This window comes from Apium graveolens, chromosome 8 (assembly GCF_009905375.1).
Source record: "Apium graveolens cultivar Ventura chromosome 8, ASM990537v1, whole genome shotgun sequence".
Classification (NCBI taxonomy): Eukaryota; Viridiplantae; Streptophyta; class Magnoliopsida; order Apiales; family Apiaceae; genus Apium; species Apium graveolens.
The window spans coordinates 17,087,274-17,111,741 of NC_133654.1; positions in this window are offsets into that span (position 1 = coordinate 17,087,274).

Here is a 24,468-nt window from a genome sequence, read left to right on the forward strand (position 1 = left end):
TACTATCAGGAAAGGCCAAAGAGGTGGCCGACACTTTAAAGGTAAGAGGATAATTATAGGCGCTTATGCCAAAGGAATACAGTGATGATGGTTAAAGCTGTGAAGGTTGTATTATGGTTTGGAAGATTGACATTCCTTCTGATGACTGTGCAATACCCGACCGTAATAGTAGTTGGTAAAGGTTTAATTCGCGTAATCGCCATGAACGGGCTATCTATCTTAGAAGGTACTATCTTGAGATAAGCCAGGACCATGTTTCAAAAAGGACTAAACAAACCTTTGAGTTAAGTCTTCTATTGAAGGCATATGATTAAGAATGGTATTAACCTGCTATCGTTGCTTTGATTGAAACTCTTCTGCAATTTTATCTGCTTCATGACATGTATGTATGTCAGGATCAGGAGTGTTCTTCATGGATCAGGAATGGTGAGTATGTTACCTCCTTAGAATGATTTGATATGACATGTATGGACTCCGTATGGTTAGATATTAAGATTTTATGGAAAAGTGAATGACGACAGTAGGTCAGTGGTGGACCATAGTAAGGCAGCAATGATTCTGCGAGTAATGAGCTGATTACAACCGTGAGAGTTGTATTGGAATGGGTGATTGAGATTGAGTACCACTAATCGGGTCGTGGTAGTGTATAAGTTATCATTGATAGACTAATTAAGTAGAGTATCTACCTATTGTATATTTATTCTTTCTTATCAATAGAGAGTCGTATTATTATACGAGGAAGGTTGCGGTGCAAGCATATAATTCTAGTAACGATGATGTATAGAATGAGATCCCAGATTCGATTTTCGATGTCGAGGGAGTTTCAAAGGTGATTGTGTATAAGCTCGAGGAAGAGCATGGGTCCATAGAATGATGGACGGGATAGCGAAAATATTTAGGCACGTGAAATGCGATGCTATAATACTTGATGTTGATATAAATACATATATGTTTTGTTCTTCTATGATAAACCTCTATAGTTCAGAGGTAGGTTCCAAGCCAGATATTTTGTGGCAGTATATTTTTTTTCATATATACAATTCTCTTCAGTTCGTTCTTTTCTCTTCTTTTCATTTCGTGTAAGCTGAGAAGAACAACCCTTCCAGAAGGGGAGGTATTGCCGAATGACTATCTATCTGTGTGATAGAAGCCGAGTAGGATACCAGCTATTGTTTAATTGCTTGTCAAGTACTAAAGGCTGGCCACCTTCTGTACTAACTATGCGATATAACAAGTGTTCATGATCATAGTGATCTCTCAACAAATTCCTTTACTTCTATTTGATTGATCAAATTTTGGAAAATAGAAACAACTGAAAAAGGAGTAATAAAGTGGTGGTAGTATGCGGAATGGGAACACATTCGTGATACTAAGGTTGACGTGGTTATTAAAAGGTTATAGAACGCTAACGAGCAAAAGTATAACCAGTATAATATTAGGAACGGAAGGTAGTAGCGATTACGAATTGGAAAAGAATGGGTATTGAGAAGCAAAAGTTCTAATGATAAAAGCTATAATGAGAGTCTGTGCAATAGACTTGAAAGAATTTGGAATGATCACTTAATTCGGATTGAGTTATCTTACGACAATAGATCATATGTCATTATCGAGATGTCGCCTTATGAGATTCTTGAGGGAAGATAATGTCGATCTCCCTTATGTTAGGATGAAGTTGTAGAGCGTAAGATGCTCGGACCCGCAGTAGTCCAAAGGACCAAGGATATGATAGATCTAATCAGAGGACGGCTGGTAGTAGCCCAAGATGGACATGATAAGTATGTTGATTTGACACGAAAGGATAAAGAGTATGAAATAGGGGGCCTAGTAATGTTATAGGTATCCCCTTGGAAACCCTTGAAAAAGGATTGATGAGGTTCGGAAAGAAAGGAAAGCTAAGTCTACAATTTGTTGGACCCTTGGATATATTAAGACGTTTGGGAAGTTAGCATATGAGCTAGCCCTAACCCCGAACATGTAGCAGGTCGTAACGTGTTTCATGTATCAATGTTAAGGAAGTGTAATTCAGATGCCAGTCAAATAGGGGCATATGAGCGCATAGATATGTAACCCGACGTAACCTATATGGAGCAACCAGGAAGGGTTATAGAGTGAAAAGGGACAAGTGCTTAGGAGAAGGGTTATCAAACTAGTCAGAGTTTGATGGTAGAACCACAATGTGGAAAATTGACTCGAGAGTTAGAAAGTGTAATGCTAAGAAAGTATCCCCATTTGTTTTCTATCTGATTCCGGGACGGAATCCTTTTAAGGAGGGGAGACTGTAATAACCCCAATTTTTGGAAAATTTTGAAACCCTTATGAATAGTGTTTTTGCTGAATGAGAAAACTTTTCATGCCACACTATGTAGGGGTTCTGTTATGGATATTCTGGGATATTATTAGTACTCTATGAAGTATATAAGTGTATGTAAAGATCGTCAGAATCCAATTCCGAACACTTTGGTTTTTCCCGGAAATCCACAAGATACGGAGAGAATTGAGTATAAGGTAACAGGATAAAAAGGATTTAAATTAAAGGATTATAATGGAGGATTATAAAAAGGAATATAATGTATTGAGAAAGGTTAAAGGGAACCTAAGTAATAAGATCCCGGGTACGATCCTTCAAATGATAAACGAGAACGAAAGTTAAGCGAACCGTATAACAGATTAGCGGTCATTAGGCAAACGATTAGGAAGTTAATCAAAGGGATTAGTGGGAATGATGTCATCCAACCAATAGAAAGAGGACAAGGAAGGCAGGATGACATCATGAGGATGATATAAGCATGACATGGGAAGGAAGGAGGTGTGGTTGAATGAGAACCACACAAATTCAAGGGCAAGAAGGTAATTGACTAAAGCAAGCACAAAAACCAAGCAACCAAGCCAAGCAAAAACCATTTTCATCAAAAATCAAAAGCAACCAAGGCTTGTTCATGAAGCTCTCGGGTGGTTTTCTTAAAAAATGAAAGTCCAAGCTCCTCCACTTACTATTTAGCAAGGTAATTATCTAAGCTTCCCCATGGATAGTTACATACTTCCTATAAGTTTAAGCTTCTAATTCCAAGCCAATCTTTTTCTATAAATCATGAAAGAAGATGGTGAATAGTGTTTTCAAGAACTAAAATTTGTGTTCTTGAAGTTTTGTTTAGAATAAGCTTGGATAAGGGCTTTAAAGGTGATTCCAAGCCATTCTCTTGATTCTCCACTCTCCAAGGAAGGTATAAACTACAAACCCTAGCTTTAGTTTTGAGTAATTAGGATTGAATGTGTTTGATATAGCATATGTGAAGCATGATGCTTGAATGGTTGAAGTTTGGTTGAGTTTGTAGAGATTAGTTGGTTTTGTTGCATTGTTGGAGTTGTAAATCTTGGTAATTAGTTAAAGAACCTAAGTAAAGCTTTTAGTTCATGTGAGGAATAAGTATAAATGGTTAATATGGATTTGTTGGGGTTGTTATGATGTGATAAGGATGGATGTTTGTTGTATGATGGATTTGAGGTTGGATTTGAGGTTGATTTGGAATGGGTTTGAATGGTTTAAACATTGGTAATCGCGTAAACATAGCCGTCGTAACGTCCGATTTTCTTTGGACTGTTTTTGTGCATAACATTAGGACCCGAGAACCCCCTGCTAGATTGTGACCACTGCCATGTTTAGATAGCTCATGTTACGAGCTTCGTTTTGATATGTAGTTCGTTCGATTCCGATGCACGGTTTAGGAGAAACGACCGTTTTAAGTAACGGCGTTTCGCGAACGAAACTTTTCCCCTCGCCTTACTTTGAAACATAGGTTAAAGACCATAAAGGGTTAATTAATGTATGAAACATTTATGGTAAGTGTGTTGGGCAGTTGGTAAGACATTCGCGAAGGAATCGCTTTAAAACTCGTAAAGGTTAAATTATTAAAAATGGTGGAGCCGAGGGTACCCGAGTGACTTAAGCGAATCAGTGAGCGCAAAACGAGCGTTAGAGTCTAAGTTAGTTAAAGTATAGATTTACAAGTGATTTTGGTTTAATTCCAACTTACTTGTTGCTTATAGGTTACCAGACTCGTCCCGAGCCATTCGTAACCCCCAGTCGCTCAGGCAAGTATTCTATCCGTTATACTGTTGTTGTGATGTATACATTTGTATATGCATGATCTTGCGATAAATGCATATTGGTTATTTAGCAAATTCTTGCGATATATTGTAGCATGTGATATGGTATATATGCATGCCTGTTTCATATTCTTGAAATATATATCTGTTGGTTCAGTTGATAATACCTATGCTAGAGGATAGCGGTAACTTGCATATACCCTTAGTATAGGGACCCAAAGGTGAAAACATTTTCTAAAACCGGGAGTCGAGGATCCCGAGTAGATTTTGTATATATATGGATATGGATATATATATATATATATATACATTTATATATATATACATATATATGGTCATAGTTTTTAAAACTATTAATCGAATAAGGTTTATTCGATAACTTTAACTTTATTTTATTATTGAATATTATCTTGAATATTCATTCGAGGACTTATGACTCCTTTATATTATTTATTGAGTATTACTTGGATATTCATTTGAGGATGTATGACTCCTTTATTTTATTTAATGAATATTATTTATAATATTCATTCGAGGTATTATGACTCAGCTTATTATTTAATGAATATTATTTCGAATATTCATTCGAGGGCTTATGACTCAGCTTATTTTATTTATTGAATATTATTTGAATATTCATTTGAGGATCTATGACTCCGATTATTTGCTAAAATATATTCTTTATTTTATTAAAGAATAAGGTGTTAATAATCAAACTTATTTTCGATTATTCAAATAAAGATAATACTTTCATATAAGTATATCTTTGGTTATTTAATACTCGTTTCAAGTATAAGTTTTAAAACTTCTACTTCAATTATTTTTATAAAAGATTATTCTTTATGGGAATATTATTTAAATAATAATATTCAGTCATTTTCTAAATATTCTGGGGACTGATTTACTTCATTAAATCAGCTTTACTCCAAACACTCTTTAAAGTATTTTCGAGTCTTCAAAATGATTTTTAAAAGTTAGAGCGGATCCCAAAACTCATTTTTATATTTAAGATCTTCCTTTAAAGGGGATTTAAATACTCGTTCAAAACCTGAGGGATCCGGCTCTGTGGTGTATTTTCGCAACAAGGTTGCAGTTTTGGTAAATGAATTGATTACTTACCCAACGTTCGGGAAGTAAGTCCATCTATTGAGTCGGCATAAGCAACATGGGCTCAGTGGGCGTCCATGATAGTGTAAGTGGCTCAGTGGGAGTCCATCAAATGCATAAGTGGCTGAGTGGCAGTCCAGCATAAGGTCCTAATTATGACCAGGGTGATGACCAGTGGGGAATTCGTCCATCTACTAGTAGAAAAGGTTACTTATGGGTATCTTTGCCTGATCAGCAAGATATCTGGTTTATGCCAAAGGTTTTCTTTTCCTTCCAAATTCATTGGATATTGCAACTCTGTTCATACTTTACATAACAGAGGTTCCAGGAAATGTTTTAGAGATATATATATGTGGATATATATATATCGGGACTAAATAAAGTATCTCATAACTTTTTCATTCAATAATATTTCAAAGATTGAATCTATTCAAATCTTGTCTTGTAGTCTCATCTATGTGATGAACTTTTGAAACTGATTATAACTTGAACGGTGGTAGTTCAAGTAGTATTGGGAAAGATATAAGTATATTGGGGTATTTGGTAATCTCATCTTTTAAACTTATATCTAATTAATAATTGTCTTATGTATGACAAAGATTTTCAGAAAAACGTTGAGACAAGGTTAGATATATGAGATCACCTTGCAACGATATTTTTTTTATATACAGTTTACACTGGGACTTTGTGTATATTATGCATGGAAGAGGACTTCCAAGATTTTGAAAAGTATATATGTATATATATATATATATATACTGAATATTTTGCGACTTCATCGCATTAAGATATCAACTTGGTTCATTTCTTTTGACCAAGACTTTCATGAGTATTATGAGTAGGCTCATATATTGTAAATCATTATACATATTATTTTGGTGGGCTTGCTGCTCACCCTTGCTTTATTTCTTCATCACACAACAACAGTTAGGAAAGATGGCCAGACTCCAGCAGACCCAGCGCAAGCGCGTGGGAAGCGTCCCGCGTCTTCCCGTTGATGTTGTAGCTGCTATAGCTGCAGAGGTAGATCTATTGTAGATCAGACCATCTACTTTTGAGAATCAATTATGTATAATTATAACTTGTGGCAGATAATGGCAATTAACTGTAAATTTATCAAGTAATCATTTTGGGTTGTAATAACTTTTAAATTGTGGATTCAAAGACTTGTACTTATTTAAATTTCATCTCTGAGACTATAACGGGTTGTGGTGTGTGTTAGTGTGGGGTCACATCATAAGGTTATTATTATTAATTAAGTGAAGTGATATTGTGGAAAGAAAGACCGTGACGACCCGGATCCTCGACCCCGGATCTGGGGGTGTTACATATAGCCTCTGTGATGGTGGAATCTTCTTACGACCACAAAGCTATACTATGCGTGACCCATTTGTTGAGATATACTAAAAAAAACCAAAAAACTATTATGTATCCTACTTAGATTCAAGATACGTGAAGGGGGAAACCAATTGTGTTGAGTTGCATGTTTATTTAGCCTACAAATTCTGCATTTTTAGCCATGGATGTTTACTCTTCACTCTTCTAATTAAATTTTAATCCTACTTCAGCGTTACAAAAAACTTTAGTTGATTTATTCGGTTAAAATTTCACTCATATAATGATTTTCTTCTCATACCAGTCCAACACAAGCTTCCACTCAAAATTATTCAGATTGCAACTCCTGGTGCAGTTTTCACAAACTTCTATCATCTGGTTTCTTCGCAGTGACAAGGTGGTATCAACTTACTACCCTAACAAATTTTATAAACCTGCAATTTTTTCTCCAATTCTTTACTTAAAAAAACCATGATACATTTGGTTTTACGTTGAAAACTACAAAATGTCATTCCTGCTTTACATCATGCCAGACTACGAGCCTCGTCCCTCCATTGTCCACACATTGCCTTTGCAGAAAATTTCGTCAACTTCGTGTCTCAGTGCATCAACATCGCAATTAATATTACTTCTCGAAGCGTTCGCCAAACAACTACATGCTCACTTACAACACAACCATGCCACTACTTAACATCACAAATAATGCCATGACTCACAAATTCAAACTTTTGCTAGAATAACACCTGTGCCTTGCACGGGTTTTCATAATAGTTATTATATAATCAAGAAGAAACTTTCAAATTTCTCAACCGAAACGTGTTGAAGTTTAAAATACAGGGCCACAAGTGCCAAACTTCTAAATTATCAATTCTAAGAGAGGATTCATCATTTGAATTCTATCACAACTATTTTAGTATAAAAAAACCACTTTCATTTCAGAGAATATCATGTTTGCTTTACTTCCTCCCGATGAGTCCAGATTTATGATTAATACATGAACATAAAAAGTTCAGAATTCAATACTACGCTTGAATTGCAGTATTGTTTAATCACATGAAACAATCAACAAATCCTTACTCTAAATCATCCTTCAATTTTCCTTGTATGTAGGACGACAGTAACCCAATTCTTCCCCAAACATGCTTTCTACTACAAAGACAAAAAAGGTGGATGAAGATAAAGCTGAAACTACCTCTACCGTTTGAAGCAATCTCACGAAGTGTTGCACTAACGCACTTCACCGAACACTCGGCCCGTGTGAACCCAGTTGGAAGGAAAAAAATAAACACGCACTTCACCAAACATCCAGCCCGTGTGTTACCCAGTTGGAAGGAAAAACTTATATTAGAAAGACAACAATTACAATTTTCAAAATAATAGAGGTTAAAACTGGATTCCTATCCACACTTTAAAGAGAAACCGTGGAGCAAATAACATCACTTTAGCATAATATAACTCCATATACACATTACATATTGTAAAATAATATCCTTCTTCAAAATGAAACTCCACCTCACCATTACATGATTTAAAAGAAAAAAACAACAGGGATACTGTCTTGAAAAGTAAAATATACTGCCTACAGTGCTGGGATTCTGGAGAGAACTAGTTCTCTAAACTCATCTACCTAAACCAAAAGTAATGTATTGATGCAACCATCATTCTCAGGGTTATTGGTCACTTGAGCAAATTTCTCTGCATTCACCCCAAGATTAATGTATTAGATACCAAAAGGAAGTTACGTTATCAACAATAACGACAGTATGTTGATATAATATATTAATAAATGATTAATCTTCTTACCCCATACAACTTTTCCAGCAGGTGTGACAAGACCTAGTTCGCTAACATTCACCTAATAAAATATACAAATCAAAAACAATATTCAGTAAAACTAATTCAAGTATTGCATGACTAGAGCGTAGCAACCAGTTGCCTACCTCTATGATTGCTCCTCTGGTTACAACACCAAGAGATGTATACATTGGACCATTGGGATTCTTCATCACGCCAATCATTTCGAGATTGAAAGGACATTTCAGATCAGGGTGTGTCACATGGGCTTTTGTAAATCACAAACCAGAAGGACGGATGAAACGCTCGTACTTCAGGGGCTTTCTTGTAAAGCCTTGTCCGACAAATGTTACCTTTGTGATCATTCGTTTCCACTATTTAGCTGCACCAAAGCGTATAATTAACAACAATATAGATTGTACAAGCAAGATGCACATCTAAATATATATGCTTGTCACGAGGCAAATATGAGTGAACCTTTTCACTTATTATAAAAGTATAATCTGCGATCAACTGTAAACTAAGGTGGCATTCAGAATACTTACTTTTACGTTTACCGGTCCTGATCACTTTAAACATCTCATCTTCGGCCACAGGCCTGACCTGAGAAGTGAAATCAAGTCCAGATTATCAAATTGGTAAAATATTGTATAACCCACACAAAGAAACACATGTTCACTTGATAAATGCATAAATTAAATTTATATAAACAAGATTAGTGCCTAAAACTAGAATATAAATAAACACCTTATGCATAAAATTTATTCATGTTACACACTTACAAAACGTTAGAAGGGAAGATTCTACCTTTCGCTAACAATTCCAGGCTTATTATACAGTCAACATTTTCTGCACTACCTCAGTTGTTGCCTTCTGACAGTTTTTCATTTTTGTATTATTCTAAATCAAGTTCCATTCAACCTTTAGATCAACTTGGGAACCTAAGGAGCACAAGATTACATATGCAAGGGGAAGTATTCTGCCCACAGGTTCTTTTGCTTGTAAATGTTGCATGATTATTTACAAGAGACACTTGAACAACAAGGAAATAAAACGTTCCTAAAGGCCAAAAGTAAACATTACTTTGTACTGATAAACACAGATGCATAATACGATGGATTGATACCAAAGCATGACTAGCAAAGAAACAGGAACCAACCTTTGGCAAAGGAACATCACATTTACCAGCTTTCTCTTTCCTCTTTTATTTAATCGTGTTGCTAAGAATCTGCAGAGAGAAAAATATGTATCCAATTAGAAACTAGTACCCTCATTAAAATAAAGACTCGCTTAAAATTATTCATCAATAAATCAAAAACCCAAAAACTACACCTTTGCACGTGTAGTATTTTCACGGTCAAGAAGATATGAAGGAATAACACCATCGTGAACTTCTTCATCAACCTTACGTCTGCTGGAACTTTCTTCATGCATAGCCAATCTATAAAATGATACATAACATTAGAGCATAGACACTTGAGGGTTGATCTTATTTTTCAAAATTAAGTTCGTAAAGTATCTCCATGAGACTTTTAAGTCACTCACAAATGTAAAGTTGTTGCCTTCTGACAATTTTTCATTTTTGTGTTATTCTAAATCAAGTTCCATTCAACCTTTAGATCAACTTGGGACCCTAAGGAGCACAAGATTACATATGCAAGGGGAAGTATTCTGCCCAGAGGTTTTTTTTCTTGCAAATGTTGCAAGATTATTTACAAGAAACACTTGAACAACAAGGAAATAAAAAGTTCTCAAAGGCCAAAACTAAACATTCCTTTGTACTGATAAACACAGATGCATAATGCAATAGATCGATACCAAAGCATGGCTAGAAAAGAAACAGGAACCAACCTTTGGCAAATGAACATCCCATTTACCAACTTTCTCTTTCCTCTTTTGTTTAATCGTGTTTCTAAGAATCTGCAGAGAGAGAAATATATTTCCAATTAGAAACTAGTACCCTCGTTCAAATAAAGACTCACTTAAAATTATTCATCAATAAATCAAAAACTACACCTTTGCACGTGTAGTATTTTCACGGTCAAAAAGATATGCGGGAACAACACCATCGTGAACTTCATCATCAACCTTACATCTGCTGGAACTTTCTTCATGCATAGCCAATCTATAAAATGATACATAACATTAGAGCACAGACACTTGAGGGTTGATCTTATTTTTTGAAAATTAAGTACGTAAAGAATCTCCATGAGACTCTTAAATCACTCACAAATATAATATAAAATATCGACAATTAGTAATGTGAATTCATCTCCAGCAACACTTTTCATATCCACTCCTTTAGTTTTATACCGTAAAGGTACAAAAGAAAGTAGACACACACACACCCACACACCTATACACAGAGATTCTTATTAATTTGTTAGGTCACACACACTGTAGAGGGGGGTGAATACAGTGTATAGTACAATCAAATCGAACTCTAATAACTCAAGTAACAGAAAACAAACTTTATTCAAAACAATAAACTCTGTTACAGTATGGAACTGTCCTCTCTCAGTGATGAACAAATATCACGAGAGTTGCTAGGGTTACAATGAATAATCTTCTCGATAATGATAACACTTATAGTGTAAACCCTATGTCTGTGTTTATATACTACACTGTTACAAGATAATCGCTAATTGATATGGAATATAATTCTGCTTCCTAAAATATATCAATCAGATATCTTTTCTTCCAAGTATTCTATTCTTCATAGAATTCCTTCTTCATGCATATCTCTTCTTACGTTTGTCTTGATCTTCTTTTCCTTTAATCAGCTGCCTTCCTTATCTGAATATTTCCTTTAAGTCCTGATATTATCTTCTGATAAATATCTCCTGAACCTTAAGTACTGATGACTTAAGTTCTGACTTCAGTATAAGTGCTGATTTCTGTTAAGTACTGATTTGTCCTGTTTAAGTAAGATCTGAAAACTAAACATAAATCATATTAGTCATGACATTATCTAATATATCTAACAATCTCCCCCAACTTGTAAATTAGCATAATATACAAGTTTAACAGATATTTGATGATATCAAAAATATTAAGTACAAATGCATGAGAATTTGACTAGATAACTACAACTTACAGTCCTTAAAGCTTTACCAACTTTAACTTCTGATAACAACTTCAGCCTGTATACATATTAGAATTTGAGCAGTTGTAGATCTTGACTTGGCTTCACTTTCTGATCTCTCTGATGTCAGGAGTTGTTCTGAGATAATTCTTTAACAAACATCTCTCAGTATATCTGAGTTCATCAATCATCCTCCTTTTAGCATCTTTAAGTTCTGCAAAATCTTCACTAGTTTGAAAGATTGCAGCCCTGAGATCATTAATTTTAGCTATCCTTATGTCCTGATCCAGTCTGATCAAATATGCCTTGTCAGACTCAAGATTGAATTCCACAGCCTTGTAACCCAGAAAGGTAGTTATAATCTTAGCAGAGTTAGGCTTCATCTCAACAATATCACCTTTGTGATCTCTGTACTTTGGAAGATATACGCTGTCAGACTTAACATAATAAAGCCTTTTCTGTTTCTGAATTTGACTCTTCAAATAGTTTGCAACACTTTCTATTATTTTGTCATTCACTTGAAGTAAGAATAATACATGTTCCAATTCTTCAAAATACTTCAGTGGAATGGCATTTTCCCTTATATGATAAACCCTACCATCTGTCATGAAGTACAACAAGATGTGTTCTTTTAAGTAGGTATGGTAAACCATCTGTACAGATTCTAGTTGATTCAATCTTTCAGGAGTTGCTCCAATACCTGGTTCACTTAAGGAAGTTGGATCATTGGTTGTGTTCTGTATTCTTCTTTCATCAGCACTACCCAATCCAGATTTATCTCTTGCTTCCTTTCCAGTAACCACTCTTGCTTTAAAACCACTTACAGCAGTCTTCAAAGGTTGAGTCTGTTTGGCTTTGGTGAATCCTGGTAGGAGTAACTTTGAAGGTTTAACATGAGCAATGTCAGAGGTTTCCTTTGATTTATCTTCTGATATCAAGTTAACTTGAGCAATGTCAGAGGTTACTTGCTTCTTTGAGATATCAGAACTAACTATATCTTTACTCTGAACAACTTGAGTCATGTCAGAGGTTGTCTTAGAAATTTTTCTTGAAGTCAGAGCAAGTTTAGCATCTTCAACAGTAATTTCTTCATCCACAGGAGGCACATAAACCTTGATAGGTTCACCAACTTTCTCTTTGCCCTTGGACCTTGGATCTATCTGCAATTGTGATTTAGCCTTGGTTGCTTCAGGATTTGTTCTTTCTTTTATCACAATGCCTTTGGCCTTTGGAAGTTTCTTTTTACCAACAAAAGCTTCAGATTTAGATTTGACTTTTTCTGACTTAAGTCTAGCTTCTTCTTCCATCAGACTCTCAAAGTCCATTCCTGGATTTTCTTTCAGAAATAGCTGTCTTGATATTTCTTCATAAAGATCCAAAAGTTCATCAGAACTTATCCTTTTACAAGTAGCAGAAGTAATTCTTTTTCCAGCATCAGAACTTGTCCTGTGACTTGTAATTTCAGCTCTTCTTGATGAGAAACTTCTACCTTGACCATGACCTCCACCCATTCCAGAGTTTCCCTGGTCATCTTTTTCATCATCCTTCCCCTTCAGTGTCTGATCAGTTTTGCATTTGGACTTAATTATTTTCTCCCCCTTTTTGGCATCAGCAGGTAAGAGAAGAGAGACAAGCAATTCCACTGAGGCTTGGATTTCATCGAGTTGAGATTGCTGAGAAGCTTGATTTTTCAAAATATCATCAATTTGAGACTGTTACTTCTCTTGGGTCTTCTCAATGTAAGCAACTCTGTCAAAGGTAGGTTGGAAGAAAGTTTTCTTCTCAATTTTCTTAACCGTTTCTTGCTTGAGCAATTCTTCCTGAATTTAATGTAACTCTGCATGAGTTGTTGAATGGAGACCTTGCAGATGTCTAGTACTCAATGCAGTGACTCGGAGCTGTGTCTTGAAATCATCATTAATTAACATCTCATCAGCTTTTGCCACATGCTCAGCAAGAATCTTTTCAGATGGAACAAAGGTAACTGAGTTCCATTCCTTAGTCCACTCCTGTCCTCTAGGAGTTTCACTCCAAGGTACTGGTGCTTCTCCTCGAACAAACTTCTTGACTAGTTCACTTTTGTGAATAGTTTGTTGAGGTGCATGTCCTGATGGACCAGCTGTAGTAGCATCTTCATTTATAGCAGCATCACCAGTAGTATCAGCATTTGAAGCATCAGAACTGACATAATCAGCATCTTCTGATAAAACAACAGTATGAGAAGCAATTGAGGCTTCAACATCATCCTCTAAGTGCTTATCTGTTTCCAAGTTCTGATTAACAGCCATATCCTGATGCTCACCTATATTCTGATCATCAATATCTAGATGCAGAGGAGGTGTTGTAGACAATTCTGGAGTTTGAGTAGCATCAGTAAAAGGTGTTGTTGATGGATTAATTGTTGTTGGAGCTTCTAAGTAGAGAACCTCAGGCACAACCAGGTTGTGAATATCAATTTCGGCACTTGTGTCTGGGTCTACAGGAGATACAGTTTCATATACAGGAGACACAGATGGTGTGTTTGCCTTATCGGTAGCAGCTTCTTGAGTTGGGGATAATGGAGAAGGAGATGCAGTAGCTTCAGCAAATTCTGGTTCTTTTGAGATCAGAGATTCCTGATCTCCTTCCTTAGCTGCTGCTTCCTCAACATCTGAAGCTGGCCTTTTAGCTCTCTGTTTCTTGTATCTCTTTGAAGGTGGGGATTCCTTGGGAGGTTTAGCATAAGTCATTCTTCTAAGCCTTTTGAGAAGCTTAGATCCCCCAATTCCAGAATTCTTCTGAGAAGGGACCTTCTCAGCTTCTTTTATAACAGGTTTTGATGCAGAAACCTGTTCCTCACTATCAGACTCATCTCTCAGAATAATCCTCCTTCTCTTCTGTGGTGTCTGAGGGACAGTCCTTGTCCTCTTGGGCTTGGAAGATGAAGGCTTCACAGTAGGTGCTGAGGATGAAGGTTGAGCTATCTGTGAAGGTTTGAGATGTGTTCTGATAGAGGATTGAGGTATAGATGTATGAGTGGTATTTTTGGATGGTTGTTGTGGTGTTTGGGATGTGGTGGTAGGTTGAACATCTGGATAAACAGATCTATAGGTTTGAGGATCAGCATTTACCAGGATCTGTTTTACAGACTGAGGAATCTGTAAAGTTCTAACCACCGTTTTCTTAAGATCAGCATTTACCAAGTCATTAAATGCCCGTTTTGCAAGTTTAAAGGGTGGAAATAAGTCAGTGGTAGGTTGGGGTTCATCAGCACAACATAAATTATATATAAGCTGACAGAATCTAGCAAAGTAGACAACATTCCTATCCTCTGTCATCCTATCCCCTATAAAACCTAGCACAACACTTGCAAAATCAAAATGAGTTTGGTTTATAATAGCATACTCGATGTGCTGACTCATTATTGAAATGGCATCAAAGTTGGAACACTTATCCCCGAAGGCTTTAGTGATGCAGTCGAAGAAAAAGCTCCATTCCTTTCTGATATGTGCTCGTTTCAACTGTCCAAGCTTAGCCAAACTCTTCTCATACCCCAAACTGGCCATGAGCTGCTGTAGAACTGGTTCCTCCGGTGTTGAGAAAATGCAGCCTTCTGGTAACCGTAGAGCCTTGCGAACTATTTTAGGAGTTACCACATGTTCAAAATCATCCACTTCAAAAACAATGTTGGGAGTACCAGTAGCACCACCATTATCAAAATGCCCAGTCCGCCAAAACATCAGAACTTGTTGGCTTGAAAAGACTGCTGGTTGGGTCAATGCATACCCAATTTCACTGTGTGCAAGAAGATCATGCACAAAGTGCAACTCAGATGGAGCTTCATCATGATTTAAGATTGCAGCATAGTTAGAAGAAAAAAAACAGTCATTGGAAGAGTAAACCAGGGTTTAATGCGCCCAAGAAAGAAGTAAATATTACTGTGCATGTACGTGTTCCACTAACCCTAATTGTATTGACTGTTAATATCTCACCCGTACATATTATGATTTAAAGTAAGACTATTTCAGATTTTAACCACAAATAATTCAAGTAGAGGATCATAATTTAATATCAGCACTTAGACTTATATCAGAACTTAACAGTCATCAGAACATGATTTCTTAACTCGAAAAGTGAATGGCTATTTCTGTAATTCTTCACACAAATTCTGATTTCGGTTCTTCAGAACTTAGTCATCAGAACCTGTCCTCAGAATTTATGCAATCTGACACATAAACTGTTCATCTAAAACAACATTGAACGCCACAGTAATTTTCATCATTCATATGGAGTGTAAGTGTGTGCATTAAGCAAAATATCAGACAAAGAGTAAAGTCTGATTCACTTCAGTACATCTTAGAAATAAGGCATAACTAAGAACTTTACTAAAAATCTGTCATTATTCTGAAGTTTACTTTTGAATGAGTTCATGCACGAGTCCACCTCAACTGTTTTGTGCTTATTTTATGCATCTTTTGAAATTCCATTTTACAGTGGCTTCTCAGTGTAAGTGAGTCACGACTGCTTATCAGAATTTATGCTTTTATGAGAGTATTTCTCCAGTAGTCATAGAGTGTGAAAAGTCACCAAGAAAAATAATTATTTGCTTTTCTGATGCATATTACTTAATACCAACAATGCACTTGGGTCGTCCCTTCCATATTTTTACTCTAGATCTCAAAGGAGTACCTGATTTTTATTCCTTATTTATTTATAAGTGAGGTTTATCAGCACTTAGTACATTCAACAGATTTACTAACATCAGAACTTAACAGATGAGAAGCATTATTCTAGTTTTGACTTAGTAATAAGATAGACAAAGTAAACTTAACTAAGCTCAATATCAGAATTTGCTTGTGTCAATAGATTTCCACATAAATAATTAACTCTAACATGGGACCTCTAGTATATTAAAGACTACTAGGTCAGCATCTAGCACAGTTATCCTCATAGGATTGAATAGTCACATAAACAGTCATATCACTATCAGAGTTTAGAAATTCACATCAAACAACAATCAGTACTTAAGCAATTTTCAATTAAGCACAGAATACACAAAGAGAGTAATTTCTGTAAATACTGATTATAAAGTCTGATGCATCAGAACAAGAGTTAAGCAGATTTAGAGAAAGAACCTGAAACCATTCCAAGTTCATTTACCAATCTTGTAAAAGTAGCTTCACACAGTGGTTTTGTGAGGATATCTGCTAGTTGTTGATCTGTTGGAACAAAATGCAATTCCACTGTACCTTCATCCACATATTCCCTTATGAAGTGGTACCTAATGCAGATGTGCTTTGTCATTGAGTGTTGAACTGGATTACCTGTCATAGCAATAGCACTTTGATTATCACAGTAAACAGGGATTTTAAAATATGTTAACCCATAATCCAGTAACTGATTCTTCATCCAAAGAATCTGTGCACAACAGCTTCCTGCAGCAATGTACTCTGCTTCTGCAGTTGATGTGGAAATTGACTTTTGTTTCTTGCTAAACCAAGAAACCAATCTGCCTCCAAGAAATTGGCAGCTTCCACTTATGCTTTTCCTGTCAATTTTACAACCTGCAAAACCTGCATCTGTTAAATCCACTTTCCAGAAGAAACTGAGCTAAAGTCTCATACCATGCTCTTGGAGCTTGCTTAAGGCCATAAAGTGCTTTATCAAGCCTGTAGACATGATTAGGATATTTGGGATCTATAAAGCCTGGAGGTTGTTCAACATATACTTCCTCCTCCAATTCTCCATTGAGAAAAGCACTTTTCACATCCATTTGAAAGACAGTAAACTTTTTTGTGAGCAGCATAAGCCAAAAATATCCTTATGTTTTCCAATCTAGCAACTAGTGCAAATGTTTCATCATAATCAATTCCCTCCTATTGAGAATATCCTTTTGCAACCAACCTTGTCTTATTCCTTGTAATTATGCCATCACTATCAGTTTTGTTTCTGAATACCCACTTTGTACCAACAACAGATCTGTTCTTTGGTCTTGGCACTAGGGTCCAGACTTTGTTTCTTTCAAATTCATTTAACTCTTCCTGCATTGCTTGCACCCAATCAGCATCTTGAAGAGCTTCTTCCACTTTCTTTGGTTCAGTCTGAGAAAGAAAAGAATTGTAAAGACATTCACTTGAAGTAGTTGTTCTAGTTCTGACACCTGCATCAGGATTTCCAATTATTGAGTCAGGTGTATGTGATTTAGTCCACTTCCTTGCAGATGAAAGGTTTTCTCTAGAACTGGATGCTCCCCCATGATCCATGCTATCAACATTTTCTGATGCTCCCCCTGAAACTATGCTCTTTGAGTTGGATTCTTCAGAATTTAAGTTTTCAGAATTATCAGAACTTGGCTTATCAGAACTTGACGAATCAGAACTTGAAGAGCCAAATGTATGTTCTGATGCTTCTTGAGATGCGGTTGTATCTTGAGTATGCCCCCCTGCATAGGTACATCTTCCTTTAACGTAGTCACCACAGTTTCAATAACATCAGAGTTTAATCCATCAGAGTTTGCAGTATCAGGATTTAGACTGTCAGGATTTTCAGTATCGGAATTTAAGTCTTCATTTTCAAATCTCAGCTGATTATGATCATTGAAATCTTCAAGTCCAGTAATCTTCTTATCATCAAAAGAGACATTGATAGATTTCATGACCACTCTTGTTCTCAAGTTATAGACTCTGAAGGCTTTTGTGGAAAGTGGATATCCAACAAAGATTCCTTCATCAACTTTTAGATCAAATTTGGATAGTTGTTCAGGGTGAGTCTTAAGAACAAAATATTTGCATCCAAATACATGAAAATACTTCAAATTTGGCTTCTTTTTCTTCACCATCTCATATGGTGTCTTTCCTTGCTTGTTAATGAGTGTTGCATTCTGAGTAAAACAAGCAGTCTGCACAGCTTCAGCCCAGAAATAGGTTGGAAGCTTTGCTTCATCAAGCATTGTACGTGCAGATTCAATGAGAGTTCTATTCTTTCTTTCAACAACTCCATTTTGCTGTGGAGTTCCACGAGCAGAGAATTCCTGCTTGATTCCATGGTCTTTGCAGAACTCTTCCATTATCAAATTCTTGAACTCGGTACCATTATCACTTCTTATTATCTTCACTGAATCTTTGACCAATTTATCCAGTTGCTTGACATGATCAATCAAGAGAGATGCAGTTTCACTTTTTGTGTGCAAGAAATACACCCATGTGTATTTGGTGAACTCATCCACTATGACCATAGCATATTTCTTCTTTCCAATAGACATGACATTTACTGGACCAAATAGATCAACATGTAGTAGGTGATAAGGCTCAAGAATTGATGATTCAGTCTTGCTCTTGAATGAGGATTTCCTTTGTTTAGCCTTCTGACAAGAATCACAAAGTCCATCAGGAGCAAATACTGACTTTGGCAGTCCTCTCACAAGATCTTTCTTGACTAGTTCATTTATATTGTTGAAATTTAAATGAGAGAGTTTCTTGTGCCAATTCCAGCTTTCTTCAATTGATGCTCTACTCATCAGAAAGATTGCAGAACCATCAGTACTTGTTGATAGCCTGGCTTCATAGATGTTACCATGCATGTATCCTTTCAGAACAGCTTTTTCTGTAGATTTACTAATAACTTCACAGTGTTCTTCAAAGAAATCCACATGATAACCTCTGTCACAGATTTGACTAACACTCAGCAGATTGTGTTTAAGTCCTGAGACCAGAGCTACTTCTTTAATGATGACATTCCCAAGATTGATATTGTCATATCCCAATGTTTTTCCAATGTTCCCTTCTCCATAAGAAAAACTTGGGCCAGCCTTCTCCACAAAGTCTGAAAGCAGGGCTTTATTTCCATCATATGTCCTGAACATCCACTGTCCAGAACTAGGATATTTTTCCTGTTGCCCTGCAATCACAAAGACCACTAATGATTAGTTTTAAGGACCCAGACTTGTTGGATCCTTTGGCCTTATTAAGTTTGTTAACATTTGCAGCGGATTTAGCATCAGAGTTTATGTTAACATTTTTCTTATCAGAATTTACACTATCATACTTTGAATCAGAACTTACACTAGATGGAACAATGCTAACTTTCTTTAAAGAAGGTTTTATTTGATAATAATCATAGTACAGACTATGATATTCCTTACAAGTATAAATGGAATGCCATAAACTACCACAATGAAAACAAGTATTTTGTGGCTTATATCTAACAGACTGACTCTTAACTCCTGACTTTGAAGGTAAGGAGTTTATATTCTTATTCTTCTTGCAAAAAGAAGCCAGATGGTGAGAACTTCCACAGTTATGACATGTTTTTCTAGGAGCATCAGGAACAGGCTTATAATCATTGCTTTTATTCACACCTTCCTTTCCATTCCTATTTTTCCTAGGTGATTTTACCTTGTTTGCATTCTTAACTTCTTTCAGCTTATGCTTAAGCTGCTTCTTTGTCATTAAACCTAGGTTTACTTCAGTTGTCTTTTCCTGTTTTAGTTTGTCAGAAGTTAATTCTCTTTAACTTCTGATTTTTCATTATCAGACTTTACAGCTACAAACTTAACAGGCTTTAACTTAGATTTTTGATTAACAACTATAGGCTTAATTTCTACAGTTCCTTAATCATTCTTATCATCTCCATAACCTAAGCCCTCTTTCCAGTTTTCACTACATAACAAATTCTGAGTTGTTCTGCCAGAGTTAGTCCAAGTCCTGATAATCTCTCTTTCCTTTTCTAACTTAGTTTTTAGAGATTCATTCATTTTAAGTAATTTATCCCTAACATAGAAAGCATCATCTCTATCTTTCTGAGTTTGATGGAACATGACTAACTCTTTTTCTAAATAATCATTCCTCTTTTTACAAGCAAGATTTTCAGAATTTAATCTTTCACATGTTAAAGTTTGATCTCTATAGCTAATGACCATGGTTTTAAGATATCTTCTCAACTCATTAATATCATCAGTATGAAATGCATAAGTAGTTTGATGTACCTTTAACTCAGCAGCTTCAGAACTGCTTTCAGCAGTTGCCATATCAGCATTTGCCATCAAGGCATAATTCTCCTCACTTTCAGAATCTGAGGTGTCTGTCCAGCTTTTGTTCTTTGTGACAAGAGCCTTGCCTTTGTCACTCTTCACTTTCTTGCAATCAGGAGATATGTGGCCTTTCTCACCACAATTGTAGCATTCGACATTTGTATAATCTCCTCTGTCAGACTTTCCTCCTTTGCCCTCAGATTTTTTGAAATTCTTCTTATCAGAACTTGCACCTTTCCTGGAAAACTTCTTTCCCTTCCTGAACTTCCTGTATGCAATCTCTGTGATTCCTTTCACCATAAGGGCACACAGCTTCATCATCTCTTCATCAGCATCCGTCTCAGGCAAGCTTTCAGATTCTGAGTCATCATCACTATCAGAACTTGATGACTCAGTATCAGACTTTGTGAAGAGCGCTTTACCCTTGCCTTTCCTTGAGGTGGCTGCTTTGGGGAATTCTTCTTCAGCCTTAAGAGCAACTGTCCTTGACTTTCATCCTTTCCTCTTGCTTCTTTGTTCCATCTCAAGTTCATGAGTCTTGAACATCCCATAAATTTCATCAAGATTATAGTTGTCTCTTATTGTTGTTGCCTTCAAATCCCAGCTTTCAGGAAGAGCCAACAGGAATTTAAGGTTTGAATCTTCAAGATCATACTCCTTATCAACCAGTGACAAATCATTCAAGAGTTTGACAAATCTATCATATAAATCAGTCAATGACTCATTAGCCTTTGAGTCAAAGTGTTCATACTCTTGAGTGAGTATTGTCTTCCTGTTCTTCTTAATTATATCAGTTCCCTGACATCTTGTTTCCAAGGTATCCCATATCTCCTTTGCAGTCTTGCAGTTTATTACCCTGTTTGACATTACATTATCAATGGCACTATGCAGTAAGTGTCGTACCTTAGCATCCTTAGCAATTGATGTGATATCTTCAGCAATGTAGTCACTCTTCTCCTTTGGTACTGACTTTGCTGTTTCACCTGCAACTGCAACTGCGAGCTTGGTTGATTTGTGAGGCCCTTCCTTGATTCTATCAAGATATTCTGGATCTGTAGCTTCCAGAAACATAGTCATCCTCACCTTCCATATGGGATATTCAGATGGTCTCAATATGGGAACTCTAATAGCCTCATATCGGCTATGGATTTGTGTCTTTGGAGGTTCTTCAGTTTTGGTGGGCTTAGTTGGAGTTTCTACTTCAGACATGATTGTTTTTGGATCTTAAACTGTTTGTGTGTTAACCAGATAGGCTCTGATACCACTTTTTAGGTCATACACACTGTAGAGGGGGGTGAATACAGTGTATAGCACAATCAAATCGAACTCTAATAACTCAAGTAACAGAAAACAAACTTTATTCAAAACAATAAACTCTGTTACAGTATGGAACTGTCCTCTCTCAGTGATGAACAAATATCACGAGAGCTGTTAGGGTTACAATGAATAATCTTCTCGATAATGATAACACTTATAGTGTAATACCTATGTCTGTGTTTATATACTACACAGTTATAAGATAATTGCTAATTGTTATGAAATATAATTCTGCTTCCTAAAATATATCAATCAGATATCTTTTCTTCCAAGTATTCTATTCTTCATAGAATTCCTTCTTCATGCATATCTCTTCTTACGTTTGTCTTGATCTTCTTTTCCTTTAATCAGCTGCCTTCCTTATCTGAATATTTCCTTTAAGTCCTGATATTATCTTCTGATAAATATCTCCTGAACCTTAAGTACTGATGACTTAAGTTCTGACTTCAAATAAGTGCTGATTTCAGTTAAGTACTGATTTGTCCTGTTTAAGTAAGATCTGAAAACTAAACATAAATCATATTAGTCATGACATTATCAAATATATCTAACATAATTGATTATAAAAATATTAGTCAAGAGTGAGAAGGAGCTCTTAAAATGAGGATAGAGACGAGACTCTTAGTGATTTTAGGAACCACTAAGCGTCTCTTGGAGCAAGAAAAATATATCGCTCCTAAATTTTAGAGTAAAAAGGCAAGATAAGGAGGCTCTTGCAGATGTTCATACACCCTCTAAAACCTATATATACTTAAATAAGAGTTATAATTATAAACATTCTCAAATGTCATAATTACCAACAAAACCAGAAGAAAGCACTGATTACAATGGGAACTACCAACATGACCACAAACTAACATGTATGAATAAAGATAAACTAACTACTTCTGTTGACTAACAATATAATCCGATTTTTTTCGGACTTGCTGAACCTAGCTATGATCCATAATTTGTCCAGTAACTCCTGTAAGATAATTAGCCTTCTAAGTAACCACCTGTAACATTTTCTATTTCTATGTATTAAGATGGAGAATAGGCCCCTAAAATTGGTTTCCAACTTGATTATCTAAGAGTTAATAATGCAAACATTGGTGGTTCACTTTAAAACTGTTTATAAGGAAAACTAAAATTGTTACTTACAATGTTGCACATTTTACCTCTAGAATTATGCAAATATCAATATTGCATTCTGGTTCGTTTGCGTTAGTTTGCTCATTTAGTTATTAATCTGTATCAGTAAGTGATCATAAAATGTTTTGTTCCCCTCACATTTATCATAACTAATTATGTTTTGTTTAGTACTATTTTACCAAAAGCATCTGTACAAATATAATCGTTGAACTTAATATTATATCATCATAAAAACGTATTTCGCATAGTGATACCAATAAAAAAAATACATAAATCAGATTAGAATGCACAAATGAGAGAGGAGGAGGGAAAGGGAGGGGGAGAGAGAGAGAGAGAGAGAGAGAGAGATCACAGAGAGAAGGGGAGAGGGAGGGAGGGAGGGAGCGAGGGAGCGAGGGAGATTACATTTTCTTCATAAGAGCCTTCTCCGCATAAAGTTTCTTAGCAAACACCTTCCACTTAATACCCAAAGCCTGTTCATCCAAACTCAATCAATAAACACACACAAACACACACACAAAAATACATAAACACAACGAATAAGGGAAAGAAAACAAATATTCTTAGCAGTATGAGAGCGCTTGTGAACATCTCATCTTCGGCCACAGGCCTGACCTGAGAAGTGAAATCAAGTCCAGATTATCAAATTGGTAAAATATTGCATAACCCAGACAAATAAACACATGTTCACTTGATAAATGCATTAATTAAATTTATATAAACAAGAATTAATGCCTAAAACTAGAACATAAATAAACACATTATACATCCAATTTATTCATGTTGCGCACTTATAAAACATTAGATGGGAAGATTCTACCTTTCGCTAACAATTCCAGGATTATTATACAGTCAACATTTGCTGCACTACCTCAATTGTTGTCTTCTAACAGTTTTTCATTTTTATGTTATTCTAAATCAAGTTCCATTCAACCTTTAAATCAACTTGGGAACCTAAGGAGCAGAAGATTACATATGCAAGGGGAAGTATTCTACCCAGAGGTTCTTTTGCTTGTAAATGTTGCAAGATTATTTACAAGAAACACTTGAAAAACAAGGAAATAAAAAGTTCCCAAAGGCCAAAACTAAACATTCCTTTGTACTGATAAACACGGATGCATAATGCAATGGATCGATACCAAAGCATGACTAGCAAAGAAACAGGAACCAACCTTTGGCAAATGAAAATCCCATTTACAAACTTTCTCTTTCCTCTTTTGTTTAATCATGTTGCTAAGAATCTGCAGAGAGAGAAATATATATCCAATTAGAAACTAGTACCCTCGTTCAAATAAAGACTCACTTAAAATTATTCATCAATAAATCAAAAACTACACCTTTGCACGTGTAGTATTTTCACGGTCAAGAAGATATGCAAGAACAACACCATCGTGAACTTCATCATCAACCTTACGTCTGCTGGAACTTTCTTCATGCATAGCCAATCTATAAAATGATACAAAACATTAGAGAACAGACACTTGAGGGTTGATCTTATTTTTTGAAAATTAAGTACGTAAAGCATCTCCGTGAGACTCTTAAATCATCCACAAATATAATATAAAATTACGACAATTAGTAATGTGAA